This window comes from Anomalospiza imberbis, chromosome 3 (genome assembly GCF_031753505.1).
Source record: "Anomalospiza imberbis isolate Cuckoo-Finch-1a 21T00152 chromosome 3, ASM3175350v1, whole genome shotgun sequence".
In the NCBI taxonomy this organism is placed as follows: Eukaryota; Metazoa; Chordata; class Aves; order Passeriformes; family Viduidae; genus Anomalospiza; species Anomalospiza imberbis.
This window is the reverse complement of record NC_089683.1, coordinates 96,191,727-96,216,607: the sequence shown is the minus strand read 5'-3', so window position 1 is coordinate 96,216,607 and position 24,881 is coordinate 96,191,727. Positions and strand designations below refer to the sequence as shown.

Sequence of the window (24,881 nt, the reverse complement as noted above, 5' to 3'; positions counted from 1 at the left end):
AGCATAGATGCTTTAATTTGCCTATTGAACGAATTGTGCCTTTATGATATAATCAGTTAGTTTCCACATGGTAATTCTATTGCCAGTGGTCTCTATTGTTGTAAATAATGTAAACACTTATTGTATAAATTACTGATTGTCATTTGCAAACAAAACCTTGGACGACATGTTTAGGAATCACCTTGCAGTTGATTAAAAGATCGCTGTTAAGATGTACTAAACCAGTGAGAGAGCAAGTTGCTGGCAACAATTTATTTTACCCCAAGGCGTTTTGGACGACTCAGTGTTCTATTAAACACTGAGCATGAACCATCAAAACAGATGCAGTCTGGCAGATATGTCTGAGCCTAGTACTGTTCCAGGACTTACGCACTTAATCAGCATCTTCTAGCAGACTGTTTTTGTGAGCAGCTAACCAGCTCCATTTTAAATGAGATGAAAGCCAAAGACTTAATCCACCCATCAATGCCAGCAGAAGCCTTTCATGCCCACTGCACTCCTAGGTTGTATTAATTACACCAAAATGAATCCTTCCATCTCACCTAAACACGTCTCAGTCATGCAGTTCTGGCCTTGATCCATAGCAAATGCTAGATAATTTTCCATCAGTAACCAAAGATCTTGAACTCAACTACAAGAATTGAGAACTTTAATTCTTACTTGATACTCTTAACTCGCACAGGTCTGAAGCTGTCTGCATTTCTCTAAGCAATCATTTCACCTGTTTCTTCTTATCCATCTTGCTAAGGAATCAGTCCTCCCATTCTTCTATCACTGCTTCCATGGCTACCATTATTTCAGTGAGTATGAAGTCCTTGACAGGACTGGAGCACATTTCTGAAACATTACCTTATTTAGATAAGGGAGTCTGTCAACCCAGACAAGTTACAGATTAACTAAACTGCACTTCAGCAAGTACTAGGTGTAGCCCTTTTTTCATTGGGAATAACAAGACATTGAGATCCATTGCTGCTGTGCTAAGGTGTCAGGTTCAAGCAGAGCATTATTTCATCAGGCAGTGCGAGGCTGGCTACAACCATCTTGCTGACCAGATGTATAAGGGCTATGAAAGAGAGGTGAGGTCAGTGCTCACTTGCTTTCATTTGCAAAGGTGCCCTCCTTAAGGTAGGTATAGGACTTATCTTTTCCCTTTGTTCCCTTGAGGGGCTGCCATGCATCTACATGCTGTGACAGTCCCAAAGTCGACACAGTGTCATCTTGATGAGGATGAAATGAATCCCTGCAGAGACCAGGAAACTTTGACTTGAGAAATTACATTTGATAGGACTCCTGAGGGATGGTTCTGGCTTCAGATGCTGTGACACAGTGCTGACACAACACCTTCAGCACAGGGAGGCCGCATAGACTTTCAGGTCGCAGGAGCAGGCTGCAATTGTCTGAAATGCACCCAGTGAAAACATCACAAAAAGGGACACAGTAGAAATTATAAAGATTGTCACCGGTAATTTGGCAATGGTGTTTATGCCATGTTCAACCCAGTTGCAATCAAACACAGCTGTGTAGTCCTTCCTCTTCCCCAAAAAGTGTCCAAATCACTATGTCTTTCTCTTTGCAGTTTCTCATGGTAGGCAATTTAACATTCAGAACAGTGATATGCAAAAATGGATTCCATAACATAACCTGAGAAAAAAACCCTCTTACTTGTCCTTCATATGGAAAATTCCGAAGCCTGTGATGATTGATTGATTGACTGAATAATTACTATATAATTATACTTTATCTACCGTGCTTGTTAATCTAACTTGTTTACAATAGGCCTTAGAGGTAAGATTTTACGTACATAATACATCAAGGGTGACTGTATTTTTTGCCTAATGCACAGAGGAATCATGTGAAATGGGTAGTTACATGTATTTTATCAGGCTACAGTTTCATTAACTGGATGAGACTTGACCACTGGACATATGATCTTGCACTTCCTACTCTAATAGTGCCACTCAAAAGACCTAAGTTCATTGTAAGATAAAAAGTATCACCACCTTAAATCTTGTCTCTCTTGTATGTATATATATGCACTTATGCTTCAGCACACTTTTATGGCCAAAGGTGTATCTTCTCTGATAATAGTAGTAATAGGAGCCAGGTAGGAATAACAAAGCTATTTTTCTTATGTATTAGCACTCCCATTTTTGGATAATCCTACTAGCATGAATCTGTAGTAGTTACAATTTTTGTAAGCACCGATTATATTTTCAAAGTGGGATAAAATTAGTGCATTGTACCCCGTTGTTGCTGCTTTCTATAGTAGTCAGCCATACATATTGAACAATACCATATGAATGCAAGTTCAAGAGGTAAGAGCTTGATTCTTTAAAAAAACTTGCATGGCAGTATGAGCTCTTGCTGAGGATCTTCACCATGTGAATATCATGCATACAGTCTAGTCAATAAAGAAAAGTTGAGTTCCATAGATACATGGAACCTACTGTGTAGGTGGAGTTCTGGCATGAGTATTTTTTTCAGCACTGAAGTCCATTCAGCAGCCAAGAAAACCATGTCTTATCATACCAATTGTACACTCCACTTCTTCTCAGAGAATAATATCTGTATATCTGGTTTACCAATGTCAACAGGCAAATGTTGTGGTTTAGCCCCAAACAACAATCAAGCACCATGCAGCCACTCATTCACTCTCCCCTGGAGGGATTGGTGGGAGAATCAGAAGGGTAAAAGTGAGAAAACTTGTGGGTTTGGATGAGGACAGCCTAATAGGTAAGCAAACGCTCTGCACAAGCAAAGCAAAATATGGAATTAATTCACTACCTCCCATGGGCAGGCAGGTGTTCAGCCATCTTCAGGAAAGCAGGGCTCCATCACACATAGCAGTTACTTGGGAAGACAAAATGCCAGAACTCCAAACATCTCCCCCATTCCTTCTTCTTCCACCAGCTTTATATGATCAGCACGATGTCACATGGTGTGGAATATCCCTTTTGTCAGCTGGGGTCAGCTATCACAACTGCGTCCTCTCCCAGTTCCTTGTGCACGCCCAGTCCTCTCACTGGTGGGGTGAGAGGCAGAAAAGACCTGGACTCTGTGTGAGCTCTATTCAGCAATACCAAAAATATTTCTGTATTATCAACACTGTTTCTAGGACAAATCCAAAACCACAGCCTAGTACTAGCTACTACAAATAAAATTAAACTATATCTCAGGTAAAACTAGCATATTATCCAGCCTTTATTCCATATCATTCATATCAAGCAAAACCTATGGCAAGCACAGGAACCTGTCCCCAGTGAAACAGCAGTAACATTTATAAATTCAATCTAGCACATTCCTATCAAACCTGTCAAACCCTTTGAGTCCCACATTGGGCACCAAAAAGGACAGTCATGGTTTAATCCCAGCTGGCAACTAAGCCCCACACAGCCACTCGCTCTCTCCCACTGATTGGATGGGCAGAAAGGGTGGACAAAACTTGTGGGTTGAGATCAAGACAATTTAATATGAAAACAAAAGCCACATGTGCAAGCAAAGCAAGATGAGAAATACATTCACTATTCCTCATTTTCAGGCAACCAATATTCAGCCATCTCCAAGAAAGCAGAGCTCCATCAGGCATGACAGTGACTTTGGAAGACAAATAATATCACTCTGAGAATCCCTCTCTTCATTCTCCTTTCCCCAGCTTTTTATTCGGATCATGATGTCACACAGTATGGGATATCCATGGCCAGCTGCCCTGGTTGTGTCCTTTCCAAACTCCTTGTGCAACCCCAGCCCCCTCACTGGTACTGTGATGTGAGGGAGCAGGGAAGGCCTTGTTGCTGTGTAAGCTCTGCTCAACAACAGGGAAATATCCCTATATTATCAACAGTTTCCAGCACGAATCTCAAGCACAGCCCCATACTAGCTACCATGAAGAAAATTAACTCTATCCCAGCCCAAATCTGCACAGTAGTACTTTTGGCCACTGCCAATGAGTGGGATTTGGGAAGAGAGTTTTCTGTAAGACTTGCAGGCCATCTGGGAATGATGGATGACTTTCAGCAGCAAAGATTTTCTAACAAATGACATTCCAAAACAGAGTCTTACAAAGTACTCATAGCTAATGTCAATAATTCTCTCTTTGCCAGTTTAAATATCCTTCTCAGTCTTTCGCACCCTCACTGGTACAGTACATTGGCAAAATTAGCAAGCTAATGTCACCACTCCTTGTAGATAAACACATGTAAAGTGTCAGGCATAAGGAGGAGATTACAGAACACGTACTTCTAAGTACCACTTATGAATACAACACATGTAGCTCATGGAAATGTTGACATCATCTAAAGAGGAAGGCAAGACTTGCGACCACAGTGGATTATATAATTAGCCAAACTGGAAAGCAATCATTCTTTACAGCTGCAAGAGTCTGTGTCTGCCCTGAACCTCCTGCTTTCCTGAGGAAAAGTATATCACTACATTAGTATAGACATTTTGACTGTGAAAGTTCCACAAAACATGTGTGGCATACACATTTTAAATACAAGCACTTTCAGCTGATGGATTTCATCAACACATTCTTGCTTGAGAAAGAGATGCCACTAAGCATGAGAAAGTGGGTGAGAAGTATGGATGCAAACACAGACAATTTCCAGAATGCACACCACCATGGATGGGCTATGAGTCAGTCGGGTTGCTGCAGTTGCACACAGAGGATTCCACAGGCTTTAGGAGCCCACAGAGGTTGTGCTGCTCAAGGCAGAGCATCCCTGCCCCAGAGAGCTTGCAGTCAAATAATTCAGGCAGAACAAAATAGCTGGAAAGAAAAAATTATAAAATCAAAGACCCGTGTGCCTGCTCTCATTGTGGGCACCTTCCTGCCCCTTTCCATTCTCCTAATGGTATTAAAATCTTCTGAGTGAGCTGTGAGCCCAGGGTGTTTCCATCAGGTGCTGCTGTAGCAGGTGTGGCTTTGGCAGAAACGGCTGAATAATAAGAGAGCCTTACAAATGTGCCCATTGGGTGTTCATTTGCGTTAAAAACAAACGGTGATGTCTAGACAAGCTACTAACCAGGACCAGGGTGCAGGCTGGTGACAGCTAGGTAGTAAGGCTGCTTGCTTGGTGGACCTAAGCTTAGAGCAATGGGAAGGCATTAGGAAAGGAGGAACGAGCACAACTGAGTACTTGGAATACTAGGCACAACTAGGGCTGGATTTCTGTGTGTATCAAAGAGATACACACGTGCTTAAGAGCAAGAAAAACCAGAAGGAAAGAAGTGCAGGAGAATATAAGAGGTTAGATGATAGTTTTCCTTGTTTTGCTGGATTTGGCAGCTTTCATGGAGGGACAAAATGGCAGGTTAGCAGATCTGTGGTCACAGGAATGATATCAGTGTTTGTCAGTGTAATGAAGCACAGGAGACAGACTAAAGCCAGAGTACAGAGGGAAGAAGAAGAGGTCAGTTTTGGCCATACTGAAGATGAAGCATCTTCAAAAAAGGTGAAAGGCAGACAAGAAGTGTGACAATGATTTAAGAAACTATGCCAGGAATGGAACAGGAAATTTGCAATTTTCTAGCAGAAAAATATTTTAAACAGTGTTGTCTGCATTTTTTTTCTCCAGGTATGGTTTGATTAATTTTTTCCTCAAGGCAAAAATACTTTTTGTTTAAAGCTGTTAATGAGATGAGATGCTTCTCATAGAGGGTAATGGAAAGTGAGAGGTCAGAAAGGACTAGTGCTTTGTGGGAAAAGGGTAAAGGATATATCCTTTGTAAGGATTAGGAGAGCTGATCCAGGGTTTGCTAATGGCAAGGGAGAAAAAAAAAGGCAACCAGTTTTATTGCTTACCTTTGCAGCTGAGTCAGTCTAAAGCAATGGAGAAGGAAAGGCATCCATAGGGAATGATGCACAAGTTGCATCTGGGTAGGTGACTGGATGGGCATGGAAGTTGCAAGTGCCAGTGACACTCTTCTAAATTGTGATTTTGGCATCTGTAAAGAACATGGAAGAAAAATGTGGAAAGACTATCTGAATCTGAATGGCTTGTGGAGAGGAAGAACTGATGCAGCAGGAAAAAGAGCAAGAGAAGGTAGCAGGGAGGTCAAGTTTCAGCCAAAGGATGCAGTGATTGAGCAGAAAGAGCTGAGAACACGAAGGGATCACAAAAAGGCCAACGTGCTGGCTTGTGAGAGAGCAGTGGGTGGGCACCTGCACCCTACAGTATATTAAGCCCAGCACAAGTACAACATTACTGGAAAAAATATTGTGTGAGGCATTTAAATAGGCCTTAATGACAGCAACAAGATCGTTTGAGATGAAGAGGAATTAGTAACTCAAAGCTCTGGGAGCAGTCTTTCACAGGATTTTGAGTACAACAGAGGTCAGTAAAATTATTTGTGTTCTTCTGCAAAATTCTCGGTACCTTGACAATTCAGACCCTAAATTAAAGTCCAAAGCCAGTATTTTCATACACTTCTCAGCTTCACCCAGAAGTTTGCAGGTCTGGCATTCAATTTACTGTTTCTTGGACAGTATCACACAGGCAAAAGTGGAGTAAACCCCTGATTCCTCTTTCTAAGCTTTCTCTTCCAGATTTTTTCTTCTGTCAGTTTCTACTTCCTGTAAGATCATCACTTACGAAGCTAATATTGAAGACCTCTTCAAAAGTAGTAGACAGCCTCTGCCCTTACTGGGCCCTGAACAGTACTGAGTGTATTTTGTTTCTCTTTTTCATATTGTGTTAGAACCTGAAATTTCCCAGTTCATTTTTTTCTGCCTAATTTTTAACAGACAAAGAAGAAAGTTACCTGGAATCTGAGGCCAGTCATTAACTGGAAGTACTCCAATCCCTATTTCTTGTCAGACAGAACAATACAATTTATTCTGTCAATATGCTACTTAAAACCCAAATGAACCACATCAAAAACATGACTTTTTTTTCAGAGTGAAGTACACTTTGTACCCACTTCAATTCAGATGTTCTCCTGGCTAGAAGTGCAACAATACTTTCACATAAAAAAAAATTGACTACTTTGACTTACAATCAAAGTCTTATCAAATGTCACAGGAGGTTCAGGCCAAGTGTTTGTATTTACTGTGCTTGATTACAGATCAGTAGGAGATAAAAAAATTACTCCTAGCTCTTATATCCAAGCCCTACTTGTCTGCCTAACATAGATAGATGTTCACAGACAAGAACCCAGGTGAAATGTTCTCATAAAAATGGAAGGGGCAGCCCACACTGACATGACAGCAACTTAACCTTTTTACCCTTTAACTTAGAGGCATACTGAAAATACATTTTGACTCAAATAATATGACAGATGTAGTCAGAAGTGTTTAATACAGAGAAAATTTGGGCTGGTGCAAAGACATATTTTTGAGCTTACACCTATATTTAACCTTGTCTAAATTCAGACCCTTGTGTTTAGTAATTATCCATGATTTTCCCAAAGGTTTCCACTTGTTTCATAAAATTGTAAACATCAGTTTGCAGAAATAAACTGCTTACACTGTAGGTATAGACAACATAACTTTGAGTTTGGTTTGGGACATCTCACCCCTGAAATTCTCTATATTTCCTGCAGGATCCAATACTAAAAAACTAGATATGGAAGTTCCTTCCTTTCCTGTAATCTGCATATAACTTTCCTGATCATACTATTGCATTTAGAGAGAGAAAAAAAAATTATCTCTGGACATATAGATCTACATCAGTCATTTTCAACTAAATTATTTGAAAGCCCAAACTACATTAAAAAAAAAAAGGCAGGTGAAGTTTTTCTGTCACTCAGCCAGACCTGGCTTGTCTTTATCTTGCCCTTGAAATTAGTGCAAGGAGTGAGAGTGGCAGGACATCCTGTTTCAGCTTCAGCTCTTTGGAGTGTCTCAGCAGTGTTGCAGGTGGTGAGGTCAAACACACCTAGTGGATGGGATTCACTTATGCAGTGTCTGATACTGAAGCTATCATGTGACTGTTTTTTTCTGAAACCAGTATACTTTTATCAAGTACAGAGAGATCTATTTTCCTTCTGTACCATGAAGAAAGCAGTGCTTTTGAACTCCTTGTTATCTAAAACAGCTATAGGTTTACTTGGATAAATAACATTCAAAAATTCTCAGAGTGCTCTTGTAATTCAGGAGAGGGTTTAGGCAAGTGATAAAACCTTGGTGCAAGAGTTTTAGGTTTTTAAAGAAGTATTTTGGCTACAATTATTTATAATTAGGACAAAATTTAGACAAGAAAAGCCAATCTAAATTGACTTCCCACAGCTTTATGGAAAATACTCTGCTTTTGCAGTGACCTATAGGGTTAGTAGAAAATCAAGGAGGAGAAACTGATGAGCATGTGATAAGTGACATGTATTAAAATGGTAAATAATCTATTTTAAATTGCTATATGTTTTTAAAAATATTTCCTCTAGAAAAATAAGCTAGCACATAAGAAATAGTAAACTGAGAAAGTATGGCTGAGTAAGACACGATACCTATATGTGAAAATTGATATTTTACAAATATATCAAGGCAAACCATCATTACTATTAAATATATATCCGGGAATGATGCTACAGAAGTTCTGCCTACCTCTGGTTTTGGTTAGCAAAATTTAATTTTGCCTATAGGCAATATATATTTCAAAGTATGTCAATTATACTTAAGACACATTAATGCATTTTTAGAGTAATTTCTGTGTCAGTGAAATTATTGCCTGCTCTCCTCTCCCCACCCCCCATTGCTGTCACATATAACTATAACCACATGGAAAAGTAATATTAGGAAACACATTAAAGATGATTTATCAGCTGGGAATAGGAAAGAGAGCCAAGAGCAGGTGATGAACTCTTCAGAACCACTGCATTAAGCTGAGACAGAAAAGGCTGCTCCATTATGTCAACTGACCTGAAATATATAATCAATTTGGACCAAGTTCCATTCTCATTCACTCCAGCCTAATTACATACTATTTAAATGGCATTACTCCAGATTTCTACTCACACAAGTGATCATCAGAATTTGGCTTTTATTTGGCCCCACAAGAAAACATGATAAAAGAGCCTCACAGAAACCATGACTCACTAAAGCTCCAGGAATGCACTGCTTGCTCTCTTTCAAAGGCAAGGTCTTAACTTGCAGCCTTTACCATTTGTTTGCAAGTGGACCAATGTGTTTTTCACCTGAGTTGCTCACTCAGGTAGGCTTTAGAGGTGAAAGGTAAAATAAAAGAAGTCCTAAATCCCCAAACATAAAAATCAACCCAGGGACCAGTAAACAAACTGTACAAATTGTTCAGGGCTGCTTTAATATGCTCAAGGAAAAGATGCTGCTTAACAAGTAGTCTGGCAAATCCTGTATTGGCTGCAGGTTCCAGATAGAAGTGAAGCACAGTCCCATGTCGAGCACATTACGGTATCTAATCTGGCAGTCACAATAGGTGACTGATGCAAGATTCTCTCCCAGCAGAAAAAGTATTTGACACAGGAGGTTACTTAGCAACATTTAGACAGAGGCTAAAATGACAATAGGATAGAAGTTTAAAAAGGGACTACTAGAAGCCCAGAATTCAAGACTGACCAAAATAACAGGAGGAAGTGTAAATGGTATCTTCCCACATAGCCAAGACTCCCACAGGGGATTTACTAATAAGGAGGATGGCCCAAATCTCTTCTTTGGACTCCAGCTGAATTTGGTCAGCAGTGGCTGTGATGGGAACCTGCAACACTCTCTTCAGCCCAGCTATCCTAGGGAGGCACTTCCACCATCCTTTTCATCTACTTTCAGGTCATCCCTGAGGTCAGGGAAAGAGGCAATCTGTGTTCACCCTGAGCCATGGTAAATTCCCATATTTCTAATAGATTTTCCTTTTCTGGTAATCCAGTGGTTAGGCTTATCCATGTGCTCAACCCACCACTTTCCTTGTCTTTAACCTGCAGCTCAGCAGTGCATGCAAATGTTCACTCACACGGTGATTAACTCTGGGAAAGGAGACAGTATCAAAGAGAATATCTTTTAATAATTCCTTTAGACAGAAAGGAAACCTGGGGATTCCTCTGCTACATTCTGTGGAAATTTGATGAGCAAAGCATTCCTTTCACACTCTGGTATTCACTGTCTCAGTCTGATCTCAGTTACAAAGGTGTCACAAGACCAGAATGCCATTACAATCAATTATTTAACAAGGAGAAAAATCGCAAGTCTGGTCTGTTGTGGACTTTTTTGCACCATGGGTTGTGCTGAACTGCAATAGCTTACATTGCTAAATGGTCATTTATCTTTTTTTGGCAGGAAAATACAAAATGACCTCCTCAAAGGTAACATAGCATCACCTAAAGAAAAGATTTTCCAAAGGCTACAAGAAGGAAACAGACCTACTTTCAGTGTTAAGGACTGGTGTTAGAAAATTCAGAACTGTTGAGGGATGCATGTTAAATGCATATTCAGTGACCAAATGTTTAAATGACCCTTCAAGTTCAAAAGTTTAAATAGGCAGTTTAAAAAACTGCTTTGCTTACTTTATATGTTTGAACAACCACACTGAAAAAAATCCCTTTCACTTGAATAAGCAGCTGATCATTTTCCTGAAGTAAATTTACGCAGAACTTGAACTCAAAAGGAGCTGTATGTGGTAATCAACACATTACTCAGTATAATGAGAAAATCATCTCTGTTTTCTAGAAGCATTAGATGATTGCATGATAGTGGTATTATACTTTACCAGCACTAATACATCATCTGTGTAGGTGTACTCAGGAACAAAAGTTTTTTCCTGTAAAAGCATGGGCAGTGCCTGGCATTCCAGGGCTGTTAACGCTCCCGAAATATCTCCCAAGTCAATTTCCCAGTCCCATTTTTCCGGTGATGCAGCTATTTATCTCACATGACTAGGTCTATAGAAAGGTCCCTGAAGAGGAGAGGCGGCCGTGCTGCCCGCAGAGCGCGGCACCAGCTCCCCACAGCAGCGCCCTCGCCACCACAACTTCGCTGAGCCGCCGGACAAGCCCGGCCTGAAAAGGTCTGGTTTACCTAAGGGACCGGCTCCTCCTCCTCCCCATTTTTATACTACTGTGGGGTTAATAGCTATGTCGTGTGGGGTCAGGGAAGACATCTGTGTCTCAGATAATATGCTTACGGTGATTACCACACATAATTGACTGACCTTCCCTCATTCTTTTCCTGCTGCAGGCCATGGCTGATAGGGTGAGATGCTCCAGAGGAGTTTATTTTCCATCACACACTATTGTGCTGCTGAGCAAATATTTTAGCAAGCGTTGAATGAATCACCTTTCAGACTTTGGGTTTGACAGTTAAAATATGAAGGCTGTGACCAATCTAATAATATTAGATTTTAAATCAGCTTTGGGAGAAAACATGGAAAAATCCTGCTTAAAATCCATTTATAGATACCTATTAAAATCCTGGTTTGAGTGGTAAAGTCAATGTACATTTTTTGAGAATTCTTTTTCTTTTTTTTTTTCCTCTCTGCAGGCTTCATCTCCGTAGCTCACTTGGAACATTTTGAGCTCTTGAGTGGGTTTGTCTCAAAAAGTATCTGCAAACCTGGTGTAATAAATAAATAAATAAATAAACAAACATTTGTACATTGCAGGAGCCAAGCTTCCAGGTAGGAAATGCTGAGGTTTAATTTAAGATCCTTACTTCAAGAGAGATCATTAGAAAGCCTTTTTAGTTTATGAGGCTGTGTTGTAGAAATACAAGACTGTGCTGGACTGTTCTGCATAAAAAAGTATGGTACATTTTACAGCTGACAAGAAATTAGAAAAGCCCTCTCACCATTCAGCAACAAAGTAATATTTTTCTGTCTTTATATAACAGAAGAGCAAAATCAGCTTTTATTTTCAATATACACCTACAAAATGAATGGAATGTAAGAGGAGATCTTTTTTTAAAATACTGCCAAAAGAAAGCTTCATTTGAAACATTAAGATTTTAACTTTCTGATAATGTTTAACTCTGTTTTATCTATCTAGCAATTAGTCTATCAATCCAGACATAATATGCTCCCACAGGAAACAATCTTTATATATATGAATGTATGTATATGTCCCAGGTTCGACTGTGAGTGATTAAAGCTTTGTACCAGGAATATTCATCTCTCAGGGAGACCAGGCAATACATGGAGATGTCTGTAAACACACACACACACACCCCTACTTTCTTCTTCTTCTTCTCCTCCTTTTAAAACCCTTTTGTCACATGGAAAATAATCTTTACCCCACACGACCAATGTGTCTTTATGGCCTATCCTCAGAATTTCAAACTGCAGCAATTTCACTGGGAATTAATGGGTGGAATGATATGATACATTGAACAAATACATCTGTTCTTACTCCTGCAGCTGAAAGCTAACATTTGTGCAGATGAACGTTCCAGCACTACAGCCAAAAAGTGCTTCCAGCCTCAGTAGTTCCTCCACTTTAATTTGTCCAAAAACATAATCTACATCCCGAGCTGCCATTTACAGAAATTCATTTGGAACTGCCATAATCTTTCAAAATTTTAATATAATTCATAAAATGTAGCAACTGCTTAACAAGGAAAAATATACATATTCTAAATGTATGGGTGATCTTTAGACAAATCTCAGCATCACTTCATAATTATATACTACAAGTTTTAATTAACTAAAGCTCTGAAAATCATAATGCCTTATTAAAATGCAATTAATCCTTTGATTAAAAAACAAAAAGCACAAGTATTTACAACAAAAACACAAGTAGAATAATTACAAATATCATGTACCCATTTCTTTTATTTGGGTGTCACTTATGATGTCTCACGTTCCCTTCATTAATTCAAATACACACATTATCTCAAATCCACAGCAGACTGAGTGACAGTGGCCACCAAACACACAGCACTATATCCTATTGATTTCTGCAAATCCTGAACAATGCCATTTGCATGCTTGTTTCTGTAATAATAAAGATATGCCATTCAGAATTAAAGCACCGGCCAGACTAGTGGCAACTAATTGTGTTGTGTGTAATGAGTGCAATTTCAATTTGATATAACCCTCAGCTTTTCTTACAGCATTCGCTAAGTACTTTCAAGTCTTTGTGGGGAAATAATTGATTTTTTTGTGCTGTGGGCACAAGAAAATTATTATGATCTTTTGAATAATGCCAAAGAAAGGACCATGAATGATTTAAATTGGTATATGAAGAAGGCTTCACTGTGGATTGCAGTTTGACTGACATCCTACTAATGTAGTATCTAGATTAGCAATTTTTAAGGAGGCAGCTAATATAAAACTGGTAAAACGGAAAACATTGCTAACAGGGATTTTGTATTTGTTATTCAGTGAGGAATAACAATACGGGGATTTAAGGCATGTCAGACAAACACTATACTATTACATAATTGCCCTCACTCTTTTCTTTTATGGCACATGTATTGAAGGGTATGTTTCAACTGATAAATTACACATTTAAAATATGTAGATACAATGGTACAGTACTAGGTTATCACAGCAGCTAAAGTCCATTGGATATGTCAGTCTGTAACCACCATGTACAAAACCTTTTGTTTTGCATGATTGTGACAGAAAGGTTAGCAATCTTCCAATAATTACTCTTCTGAAGAATTGAGATAATTGCTTTTCCTTTCAAAGGAAGGAAATCTTTTTCCTAAAATGCTGCCCACACCAGAGCACCAACCTGCCCATTTTATCCCCTGCCCTGCAAGTTTTGAATTTAAGAATGAAAAGTCAGAAACAGATCTCAGTCATCTAAAGCAGCACCCCAAGACAAAGTCACCCAAATCACCTCCTGCACATAACTAATTGTAGATTGTTTCAATCTGAAATCGAACTCCCTCTCTCTTTTCTCTTTCTTTTCAACTGATGAATACATTTTATGTAGCAGAAGTGGTGAGTGAATAAATAAGGACATTATCCACATTCCACCTTAAAATGCATACCTTCCAAATCTTTTTCTTCAGAGGAGGGAATGTTGTTAATTTAGTTGGTCATAACTAAATAGTTTCTAATCTGGAGCAGGAGTCTGCTGAGAATATTGGACAGTTTAAAGGTTAATCACCATCGCCTGGTTACACAAGTGAGGCAGAACTAATTCCTCCAAAGGCAAATGGCTTGCAGTTTTATCAGCAGTGCAGATTAGAAGTGTTAATATACAGAATAGAATGGATGCTCAAGGGCCAGTTTTCCCTTATCGGCAAACTTTGCAACAGAACTCAGCTACTGCACAACCTCTGCACTTTCTATAATAAGGCCCCTCATTTTGCCTCTCGAGCAGAACTATCAAACAATCCTCCCCAAACCACTGCCACCAAAATCAGGGTATTACAGACCACAGCTAATTGGAAGATCACTATAATGAAGTAAAAGATAAAATACTTTGGCTGCTGGCCTAAAATGTGGATCAGCTCAACATAGGAAGCTATCTGGCTATGTCACATTCTGAGAGATTTACATAAACAATAAACTCAAACCAACAGCCCCCAAAAATACATCTTTGTTTACAGTAAATGCAACCTAAAGCACTGGTTATAAAAACTGTAGGGATTTACATATTCAGCATCATTGTTAACAGAGCAGACTCTACCAGATATATGTAACTTTATGTATGCAGTGCAAGAAGATAAAAGAAGGTAGGATATGTAAGTACACATGATGTAAAATATTTACATATTTATGTTGCTCGATGTGCACTAGAATACAGTTGTTGCTGCAGCACATCACAGCATACAGACTCTTGCTTGACTTTTCCAAGGCTGTTCTATACTGCAGGTGTTTTTCTTCAGAAAAAAAAAAAAAAAAGGAAAGGGGAAGATCCATAAGTGTCACCTGCTATTTCCCAAATAAAATATGTTGATGGAAAATGCTACCTAAAAAGACAAGAAAAAGAAAAGGTACTTTGTATATATGCATCATGGAGAAAAACAGGCAATTCTGCTCAACAAATAAGAAGAACAGAAAGTTCAGAGAAAAGTGATATAAAATACTACAGTAATCATCTTTGCCTAAGAAACCTGGGGATTATGAGCATACATTTTACAAACACTGAGGCTGAGCCTGCTCCTTCTGAATGAGTGGGGACTTCTGCCACTGACACAAATGGGCTCTGGACAAGCTCTGTAAATTCTCTTGGAGCTCTGTTAAAACTGTGCAGGCTCTCCTCTTTGCACATTACCTAGGTCACCAACACATCAAACCTTTGCCCCATTCATGCTGTTTCTTCACTGCATATGGGCTCCAGCTGAGAAAAATATTTCATTTCAGGACACCAAGTACTTAAGTCCCATTCATACCTAAGTTCAGTTCAGGAGGGGGAAGCAGAACATCATGAATTGAATTATTTTCCTAAACTAAAGGGCTGCTATTTTAAATGTGAGACGTGTAGCACTTTAACCAAACATAGAAAATCTGATTCCTTCTAAGACTGCCACAGAGGAAGAAGTATTTTTTATAAAGAAACAAGTTTCCCTTAGCTGTCAGCTTCCAGAGGATATGTAACACTGTTATACCTTGCTCAGAGAAGCAGCAAAAGGAACACACAAAAGATGTAAACAATATACCATTTAGCCTTAAATATTACCTACTACAATAAATATGTTTGAAACTGGAATTGGGGAACTACCAAACCTTGCTAGCTAGCAACAGAAAACATCTCTCACATATATTTTGATGTTAAGAATAATTTAATTAGATACATGAAAGTATAACCCCAAGCACACTAGGTGTAATACAAGTAGAATGGAGAAATTGCCTTTTGAAAAGGATTTGTGCTTGGGCAGAGTGTGCCTATCCCTTAATAGTTCAGAATACAAAAACACACCTATCTATATTCAGTTAGTCATCACTAATTGTTACCAGAGCAATGATGCACTCAAATCCTACCACAGATGAAAACAAAACAATGCCTTGTTGTCATCACACCATATTGGCATCTCCCCTTGGGTAAACTTGAGTTCTGCAGTGTCGCCTGAGAGCCTACAGTTCTGCAGAGACTATAAGATGCATACCTCCACCAGCCAAGGAGCTATCCATCAGTTCCAAGGCTGACACCCTTCTGATCCCTCAAGGCACATCAGTTTATCTTCACTGACATGGAATAAAAAAAAAATGGACATGGTTTCTATAGCAGGATCATAACTATTTAACGCAAAAAACAGATGAGAAATATTTTTCAAATAGTGGAGTGTAGACATTATTGGCTGTTAATGGAACACCTCATCACAAATAAAACACAGTTGAGGTTTGGCTCTGGTCTCATTGTGCAACTGGATGTAGGTGCATTGCAGAGATCTAACCTTGAGACGAAATTGAATACAGCTTCATCATCAAGTAGATTAGATTAAAACATTCATAGCTACTGCCATGGGCATAGACCAAAAACATTAAGGACTCTAAAGTACTTGTAGATTGAGAGAGATGATACTACAAGCTTGAAAAAATTCATTAAAAGTGAACACTAAAGACCGGTACTGACAATGCCCTTCCCTCTTGTGGGTCTCTCCTACCAGATGATTTTACCAGCTAGAGGAGAGGTCCAACACTGTCTTAGCAGTAGGTTCAAAAATTTCTCCAACAGGCTCAACACTTTGTAAAGGTAACAAAGACATTTATCATCATTCCAAGAAATCACTCTACTGCTCTCAAAAATTAAGATTATAGACTTCACCCTTACTGAAACAATCTTATTAAAACTTCTCATTGGAAAAACAGCCAGTAGTATAAATCGATGATGCCACTGAGAACTCATAAGTTTTCAAGAACCAGGAGCAACCTGTTGATCAAGCAAGACATCTTTTGAGGGATGCAGCAAGCCTACTAATAGGTGACTAAACATCTCCCAGCCTACAGAATTCACAGATACACTCGGAGAAAAAAAAAAACCCACAACACATTAGGAAAAATATGCAGATGTCTGAGAAGCAAACAATGAAACCAGCACAAATTGATAAATTAAGGACTTTGGTCTCTTATGGACTATTTAAAATAACCCTTTCTTTTCCTGTCTATCCAACATGAGGAATAAAATTAAAGGCAACACAGAATAAAAGCAGAGGTTACAGAGGAAGGTATCTATTGACCACAGGCACCAGTATCTTCTTTCTGCTCATCTATGTTTGTGGACAACATTGTGCACTTGTACATAGTGCTGCTGTTCATCAAGCACTAACATAGCTCTGGAGGGATTAATCATATCCTGGCAGGAGGCTGTCCAAAATGACCCATTAGAGGTTTCTGTCTTCAACATTTCTAACTACAGGATACTTGGAGGCCAGTGATTTGAACCTAGTGATTCAGAACAGCAGGAGATACAGTTGGTTTCAGTAGGCACAGAAAATATTCACTCTGTCTAGCCACAGTTTTTATACAACTCTATCTTAGAATATTCAAGTGCCTTTGTTGTTTGCAAGCAACAAGAGACAGGAAGGTTTGTTGTGTATATATCTTTGCATTTGGCTCATTTTGCACATCCAGCAAATATGTGGAAATGTAAATGAGTGGCATGATCTCAGGAAGTTAATCTATATTATTATTAACAATGGATAAATTTCATTTGAAAAAAACAGAAAAGAAAATGTTTGAAAATTTGAGGAAGATAGATAAAATAATCTCTTGTAGTCTGGTGTGAAAGCAATCTAACTGGAATTTGCCACTGAATAGATATATCATTTCATGTCTGCCTACTCCCAGGCAAGGCTGAAAAATGTCCATGGGCTTCTGTCGGTTATTCTCCTCTTATTCAGAACTGCATCGTCAAAGGTAATCACATATTTCTTTGCCTCTAGCACCCTGCCTGAACAGTTTAAGTATCTCTCCACTGAGCCCACAGGCTACCCTTTTATCAAGAGTTTATTAGTCTTCTACCCTGCCAGTCTCACTCTTTTTATTTTTTTGTCTCAGATCACAATACCTGCATAGATATTTTAAAGAAGACATGACAATATTTTGGACACATTTCCACTTTTTCTCATCATATAACTGTAAATCAGCGGATATGTTCTAGAACCATTGTATTAATGAAGATACTGAGATACCATTATCCCTAATGATATTAATCCCTTTTTGCCACAATATCCAGATGCCCTGTTCCCCTTTGGCATCAGCCATAAGTTTATGTAGCCTCAAGGGGAGACTGGGCAAGACCACAGAGCAGAAATGTATACAGGGTTTTTAAACACTTTGGAACTACATCCATTTCAGGAAATTCTTCAGTCATGCATAGCTGAAATCTGGGAGAATACTTAGGGGGAGGCATCAGATATGCAAGGCTGGCTCTCTACTCTTCCCTGCATACCCACTTATGGCTATTGTATGAGCAGGATATTGGGCTACACTGACCTTTGTTCTGAACCAGTATGCCTCTTATGTTCTTATTATGTTCTTATGTTAAGCAGGAAAAGAATTTAGCCTCTGGATAACACCCGGTTGTGCTTGAATTCAGCAGCAAAATTCCTTTTCATTGTTTCAGCTTTGAAAAATTAATTACCAAAAAAAGAAGTGTGCACACCAGCATATGAAGTTGTGCTAGTACCAGACATAGAAGATTATTTTTTTTTCCTAATTAAGAACCTCACAGGATTTTTTTATATCTACATGGATAAGGATTTTTTTTTCACCCTGAAAAACATGTAAGCCAACCCGTGCTCCAGACTCCAGGAAAATTCACCATTATAGAGGTATTTAAAATAGGTGCCTGCACCATCCACTTAAGAAAGGATTCCATAGCAAGAAGTTCTGAGTGTGAAGTCTCAAGAGATTTTAGGCAGAACAGTTAAGTTCATGGCCTTGCAATCTTTTCTGGAATATGTATGGTTTTTTAGATCTTTAGATCCAGATGCTGGGCTCATCCAGACATTGGTAATTTATGAATTGCAGCTCATAGAGTGTTATTGCTGGTTTATAACATTTTTTAAGTTATGTCATTTTATAACAACATGATTTGAACTCTGTTCAAATGGAGCTTCAGCCCCCTACATAGAAATCTTTTGGAGACACAAAATGACTTTTGGAAATATTTTGTATCGCTTACTGATTATCAAGTTGGATTCTCTCACTGTCTGCAACAGATACTGTTCCACAGATTCTACCTGGAAAGGTAAGAATTTAGGCATTTCTGGAAGTCAAGATCTACATAAGCACTGTGAATAAATACTTGGCTATGTTGAAGATAATAACTTGTATAAAGGATTGGGATGCCTTACAGAAGGTTTTAAAAAGATACAGAAAAAGTGCAACAAGAAATACAGAAACCTAATTGCACAATAGGGAATTCTGGGTCATATCTTAAAATGGACATGCAGACATCATTACTTACGAGCACCACATCAGGAATTTATTTCCTGCACACAATACAGTTTGAAGCTGGAAAGCAATCTTGCTTAGGACTATACAAGCTGTTTTGGTGGGACTATACAAGCTGAAGTGAAATCAGATAAAACCACATATAATAGCAGAAAAACAGAAGAGGCTTAATTCTAAGTGTTTCTGAACATGGCATAGGAATAAGGAAATTAGGACATGATGAATATTAATACTTAGATTGCCTGTACATCAAGAAGTAAAACATCTCAGAAAAGCTACCTCTGCTGTGCATACCAATCTCTTATTCTTTGATGTTTGTTTATACAAACAGTAGTCAGATAAATATACACATAGAGCTCAAAAAACTACAGTATTTCACAATGTCACATCAAGTGAGGGATTCTTTTGATTTTGTTCCAGACCTGCTCATGTGCACAATTTCTTTATGCCTCATTTGCTATAAAAATATTGGTCGATGAACAATGAATAAGTAGACATATTTCATTGTATAACTGAGAGTGAACTGTCTTTTTAGGTCTGTCTTCATTTTGCAAGCCCATGTATCTTAACCTTCATAATGCCAGTTTACATTAATAAAGTCAATTTATTTACTGAATTGTATTTTCATAGTTATTTATTTACACATTAATCTTTAGAAACTTAGAAATTTACTATAGTAAATTTGTAAATAAATTTTCACAGAAGCTTCAAAGATGCATGAATCTGATGTGCTCTCTTTCAAGAGATGTCTAACTTTGACCACATCAGTAGGGCTGCCCTTCTACTCACAACTACCTAAAACACTCCTGAACTACAGATGTAAATATGTGAGATAGTGGTGGAGATTGGTTTAGTTTTTGGTACTCCATGATTTCTGTCACCTCTCCTCCATAAGAGGCTCAACAGAAAATGTGAAATTTATATGAATGAATACAACCAATTTGTGGAAAACCCAGAGACAAAACACACACAAAGTATAATCCAGGACAGATATTTAAAAATATTTTTAGAAATACTATCTTAAAACAAGTCCATATCCACATACTTTATTCTTGTTAAGGTTATTCCATTAAAAAAAAAAAACCAAAGAGAATTACCAATACTATCTGACACTATAAACTGACAAAATTAATCCAAATGCAAATGAGTTTTATACACAACAGAGAAAATAAGGTGATGCCACGTGTTGGCTGCTGTTACTGACCAAGTCAGCAGATAAAGCCTACAAGCTGGCTAAACTTCTGGAAGGAGGAGGTAGCATTTACATGGAAGATGGCTACGATTGCAACAGTAAAATAATCTATGTCTTGGGAAAATGTAACAAAAATGAGCTGGCCCTTTGACCAGACATTGCCGGTGAATGTCACTAAGGTACTAGTTGGAGTAATATCTTGTTTTCTTTGCAGGAGTCCTCACAGATATTGTAACAGTACCTGCCCCATGTTTGATATTTAATAATTAACTAGGAAATTTAGAGTTTCTTGAAGCACTTCTATGTCCAACTCCATTTCCATTCTGTCCAAAAGAGTAGAATATTTTATCTGGCAAATGCGTAGCAAACTACTGGCTGAACTTCATGTAGGTGAGGTAGAGTTAGATGCTATGGAACTGAATGAGAAGTATGACTTGCCTTTCTGTTCATCAGAAAAAAAAAAAAGGGCCCTTTTTTATTTGTATTGGCAGTCTGGCTGCGTTGTTATGTTTTGAGGTAGTGCAAAACTGGGAGGGAGCAAGGGAAAGCTGAACATCCTTGCAAAAGTTACTAGCCTTAAAACATAAGTTCCTGTTCTTAGCTCTGCAGAGTGAGCTTGTCTCTCAAGGACAAACTTCATTAGTATTGTGTAGTCTTCATCATCTCTAACTCAAAGCAGCCTACCCAGTCAGAAACAAAAATTGCTGCATTATGACAGGCTTGCAAAACAGTCATACTGCAACAATCTGTGCTGGCCACCAACCAGTTTCCTGATGGCATTTAAGGTTGTTGACTTAAAGCCATACTGGCAATTTATCAGTGGGGAGTTGAGTGGGAGGTACCTTTCTGCCCCTGTTGACAAGATTCAGGATGGAACATGAAACACATGAAAGAGTAACTTGGTGCTGCCCACGTTGCCTCTCATCAACACGGTGACTTCATCCACCCTAAGAGCCCTAAATGGCATTCTGCTTGTGAATAGGTTACCTCCCTCCTGTTTAAATGGGGCAGTGGTAATCAGTGAGAATGCTTAACTTGAAAGAGAATATGAGATCAGGAACTTGGACTCAAAAATTCTTTCTCTCTAGAGCAGATGCCCAGAGCCAATAAAAACCACCAAAAAAAAAAAAAAAAAAAAAAAGGTTTTAGAACCTTCCTATTATGAGGGGTTTTAAAATTCCAACCAAGATCAAAATACACAGGATTTGGCCCACCAAAATTTAAAATAGAAAGACTTCACTGTTAGGTATTTAAGATGATTCATTTTTAAATTTTTACATGCTTCTACAGTACCTAAGACAATATTTGAAGGCATTCAAAGGAAAAATGTTTGGAAAGAGGAAAGTGAAAAGTCTGTATTCCCAAAGACATCAAAATACGATGTTTTGACAATGCCAGGAAATTTTTATCAAAATTTTTTGTCCAAATTATCTTATAAAGAGATGATTTCATATAGTATTTTGATTTTCACTAATTACATTTGCTTTAGTAGCACAACACAAACCATACATAGAAGGATGAAACAACGCATGCTTACGGAGTGAAATGCTGGCTTATTTTCATCTATTCTATCAGCAGAAGTACAGCTCATCTCCAGGTAAGATTGCTATGAAAGAATACTCAGTGGAAAAAAGCATGCTATAGAAAGTAGGAGAAGGGAACTGGAAAAAGTAAAGCCTTATGATGAAACAGATGGAATGAAAACATTTGGCAAATATCAGTGGTGGGCTATTTTTTGATATAGCTGTTAGGTTTCTCTAGTGTGAAAAGTCAAATAGTTTGGCTAATAGTTACACGTGCACATTGGAATTAACATCAAAAAAGAATTGCACTGAGGTTTTTACCCAAAGAAGGAATCATACTAAAGCTAGCACTGTCAAACTATGGAAGGTCCAGCAGTCTTGCTGTCCCCTTCCAAAGATTTGCACTTCAGCCTTCCCTACTTGCAGTTTCCTCCATGTAGGAGGAGTTGAGGATTCTCCCAGTTGGGACCAGAGGTTTTCTACCAGGAAACCTGATAATTACAAGCTGTTCTGTATAGGAAAAAGCCACTACAGAAGAACAGATAATGGGAAAAGCAAAATTAATCTGACCTGAAAACACCACATTATTCCTTGGAAATCTTTTTTCCTCCTGGTATCAGACACTGGGAATGAGAGTTGTGCTGACTTCTTTGACATCAAGAGGAGCTTTGAATTCCTAAACACAGAAGTAAATTAAAATTGTAAAATCCAGTTATAATGAAGAGAAAACTACAGCACTGTGTCACTGTGTTTAGCATCCCTGTGCTCTATAACAGCACAATTAAAAGATATTAAGGACCTTTATATTTCTATCACAGCAGTGCCAAGTTAAAACAAGAAACCGATTTTTCATAATGCCAAACTACCTTCCCCACTCTTCTCATTCCCACAACTGAAATTCTCCTTGAGTTCATCTTTACCTTGACCTTGCTTCTGCTGAAATCCTTGTTCACATTTTAATCAGTTTGCATCCTGAATACTGCAATTCCTTCTACAGTCTGTCTAAATCCCAACTCTCTCTAAATGTCAAGAGGTCCAGAATGGTGTAGTTAGATTAATTTCTTGCTCCATGCATGGATAAACAATATGATAGAAGGGGTGTTTATGTGTAGTAAAACTGAGAATCTGCAATAGAAGATGAGGTGATTACATAGAGAACAGGAATGGCAGAGAACAGATGTGCTCCAGCTAGAAATTAGCTAACATTCTCAGACATTACTACTCTTACTATTACTACTAGAATATAAGTAGCACCACGATCAAGAAAGTTGGAAATCCCAGGCTTCTCTATCATTGCAGACAACAAGTGTCTGCTCTGGGTGTTTGGGAGTGCCTCTGCCTCCCAAAACAGTAGCACACATTTGGTATCAAAATACCAAATAGTAAGATCTTCATAAGAACAATGCAGCTGTTGTGTAGGAAAAGACTTTTTCTCTCTGCAGTCAATGAGACAGACTCTTCAGGCTTGCTTGGCCAGCCAGAAGCTAGCACATGGCATTTTGTGAACTATGAAGAACCAGTGCAAAGAAATTATTTGTCAGCAGAAGCTAGAGCACAGTACCCTATGTCAGATTCTGCTGTTCTGCAGTGATATAGGAGCCCAAAAATCAGCTGCTTCAGAAAGATTTTTTATAGAAGTTGTCCTGCTTTTCTGGGAATTTCGTGAGTTGTCCTGCACTTAAAAAAAAAAAAAAAAAAAAGGGAGTATACAGATGACAAGAGTCCCAGATGCCTGTAGCCCTGCTTGAAATTGATGAAATACTGTGGCTGCTTGACTTCTCTGGAATCAGTGAAAATAGCTGTTGAATTTTGTCTGGAATATCTTCAGTGGAAAAAGTTTTCATCCCATATTAATCACTATACATCCAACAGCAAAACTACAATGAGGCAAACTTGATTCCAGCTTCCTTTTCTGGCTCTTACCACGCCTCTGACATGCTAGCAATGTTAAGCAAAGACACATATCCTGACTACATTAAAAAAGCCCCAAAATAATAATTTAACTCACTAATGCAAAAGATGCCTCATCCATTGTTTCTATATACTCCAAAATCATATTCAGTCTTGTAAAAAAGCATTTTCCTCACCTGAATGGCAATTAAAAACCCTAAAACTAACAAATAAATCTCTCCCTGAAACAGTAACACATCTCAAGAATGTTTGCAAACCAATTAATCAAAACAGTATAGTTTGGATGATTCAAATATTTCATTTCAGTAGTTATGAGAATTAATTTTTTTTTCCATCTTAATGGCTCAAATCAGTGAAGAAAACTTTATTCTAAATCAAGAAACAGAAAATTTCCAAGGAACAGTTCTAGGAAGTAGCTTCAGGTTCAAAAATTACTCAAATTAACCTCTTGCAGAAAGAAGCACACCTGTTTCCACCTCTGTTTTTCAGCTGGCTTTAACAAAGCAAAAAAATCCCAACCAGCTGTAACTATTTCTACAAAACCAGTCAGCAAATCTATTTCTGCCCACCTGTGGCTGCTCCTTCAGACAAAATGCATAGGCCTGGAATGGGGCGGTGACCTTGCTGCTGAAGATGAAGCTGAGTGCCCTAGAGCTGGTTTCAGCCTGGTTACATGCCCATCTAAGCCAATTTCCAATTATTTCAGGTGCAAGTTTTAGCATGTGCAGTAGCCCTCCCACTTTGTTTCCTTTCCTCATTACCATAAGAGGACTTGCATTAGATGCCCACAGGCATTTTGCAAATTCAAGGATTTTCAATTACCCATCCTCTGACAGGCATCGTGTCATCTTTGCACAGCAGCTTTACTTTGGTGAATGGGGGCTTGTGCGTCATTGTTGCCAGCACTGAATAACCACAGTCACTTGCCTCGCCTGCAGAACGCTGAGCAGCAACAACCCATGCCCTCTTAAGTAAGCTCTGCTTTCCTTCCACAAATATTGCTGGATCTAT

General features: G+C 38.5%; 2 long non-coding RNA genes across 4 annotated transcripts; one reads left to right on the top strand and one right to left on the bottom strand.

Moving 5' to 3' along the window:
* Positions 1-8,001: 8,001 nt before the first annotated feature.
* On the top strand, positions 8,002-11,381 carry LOC137469971 (uncharacterized). Of its 2 annotated transcripts, XR_010996841.1 has the most exons (3): positions 8,002-9,742; positions 10,835-10,961; positions 11,132-11,381. It is a non-coding gene; the product is annotated as an uncharacterized lncRNA (long non-coding RNA). The 2 variants fall into 2 exon arrangements; XR_010996840.1 differs by having other exon boundaries at positions 10,835-11,381.
* Positions 11,382-16,583: 5,202 nt separating this feature from the next.
* LOC137471492 (uncharacterized) lies at positions 16,584-24,547 on the bottom strand. Of its 2 annotated transcripts, XR_010997656.1 has the most exons (4): positions 24,316-24,547; positions 22,530-22,635; positions 19,258-19,359; positions 16,584-17,228 (listed from the first exon to the last, which is right to left on the bottom strand). It is a non-coding gene; the product is annotated as an uncharacterized lncRNA (long non-coding RNA). The 2 variants fall into 2 exon arrangements; XR_010997657.1 differs by lacking the exons at positions 16,584-17,228; positions 19,258-19,359 and adding an exon at positions 21,820-22,450 and having other exon boundaries at positions 24,316-24,513.
* Between the last annotated feature and the right edge of the window lie 334 nt (positions 24,548-24,881).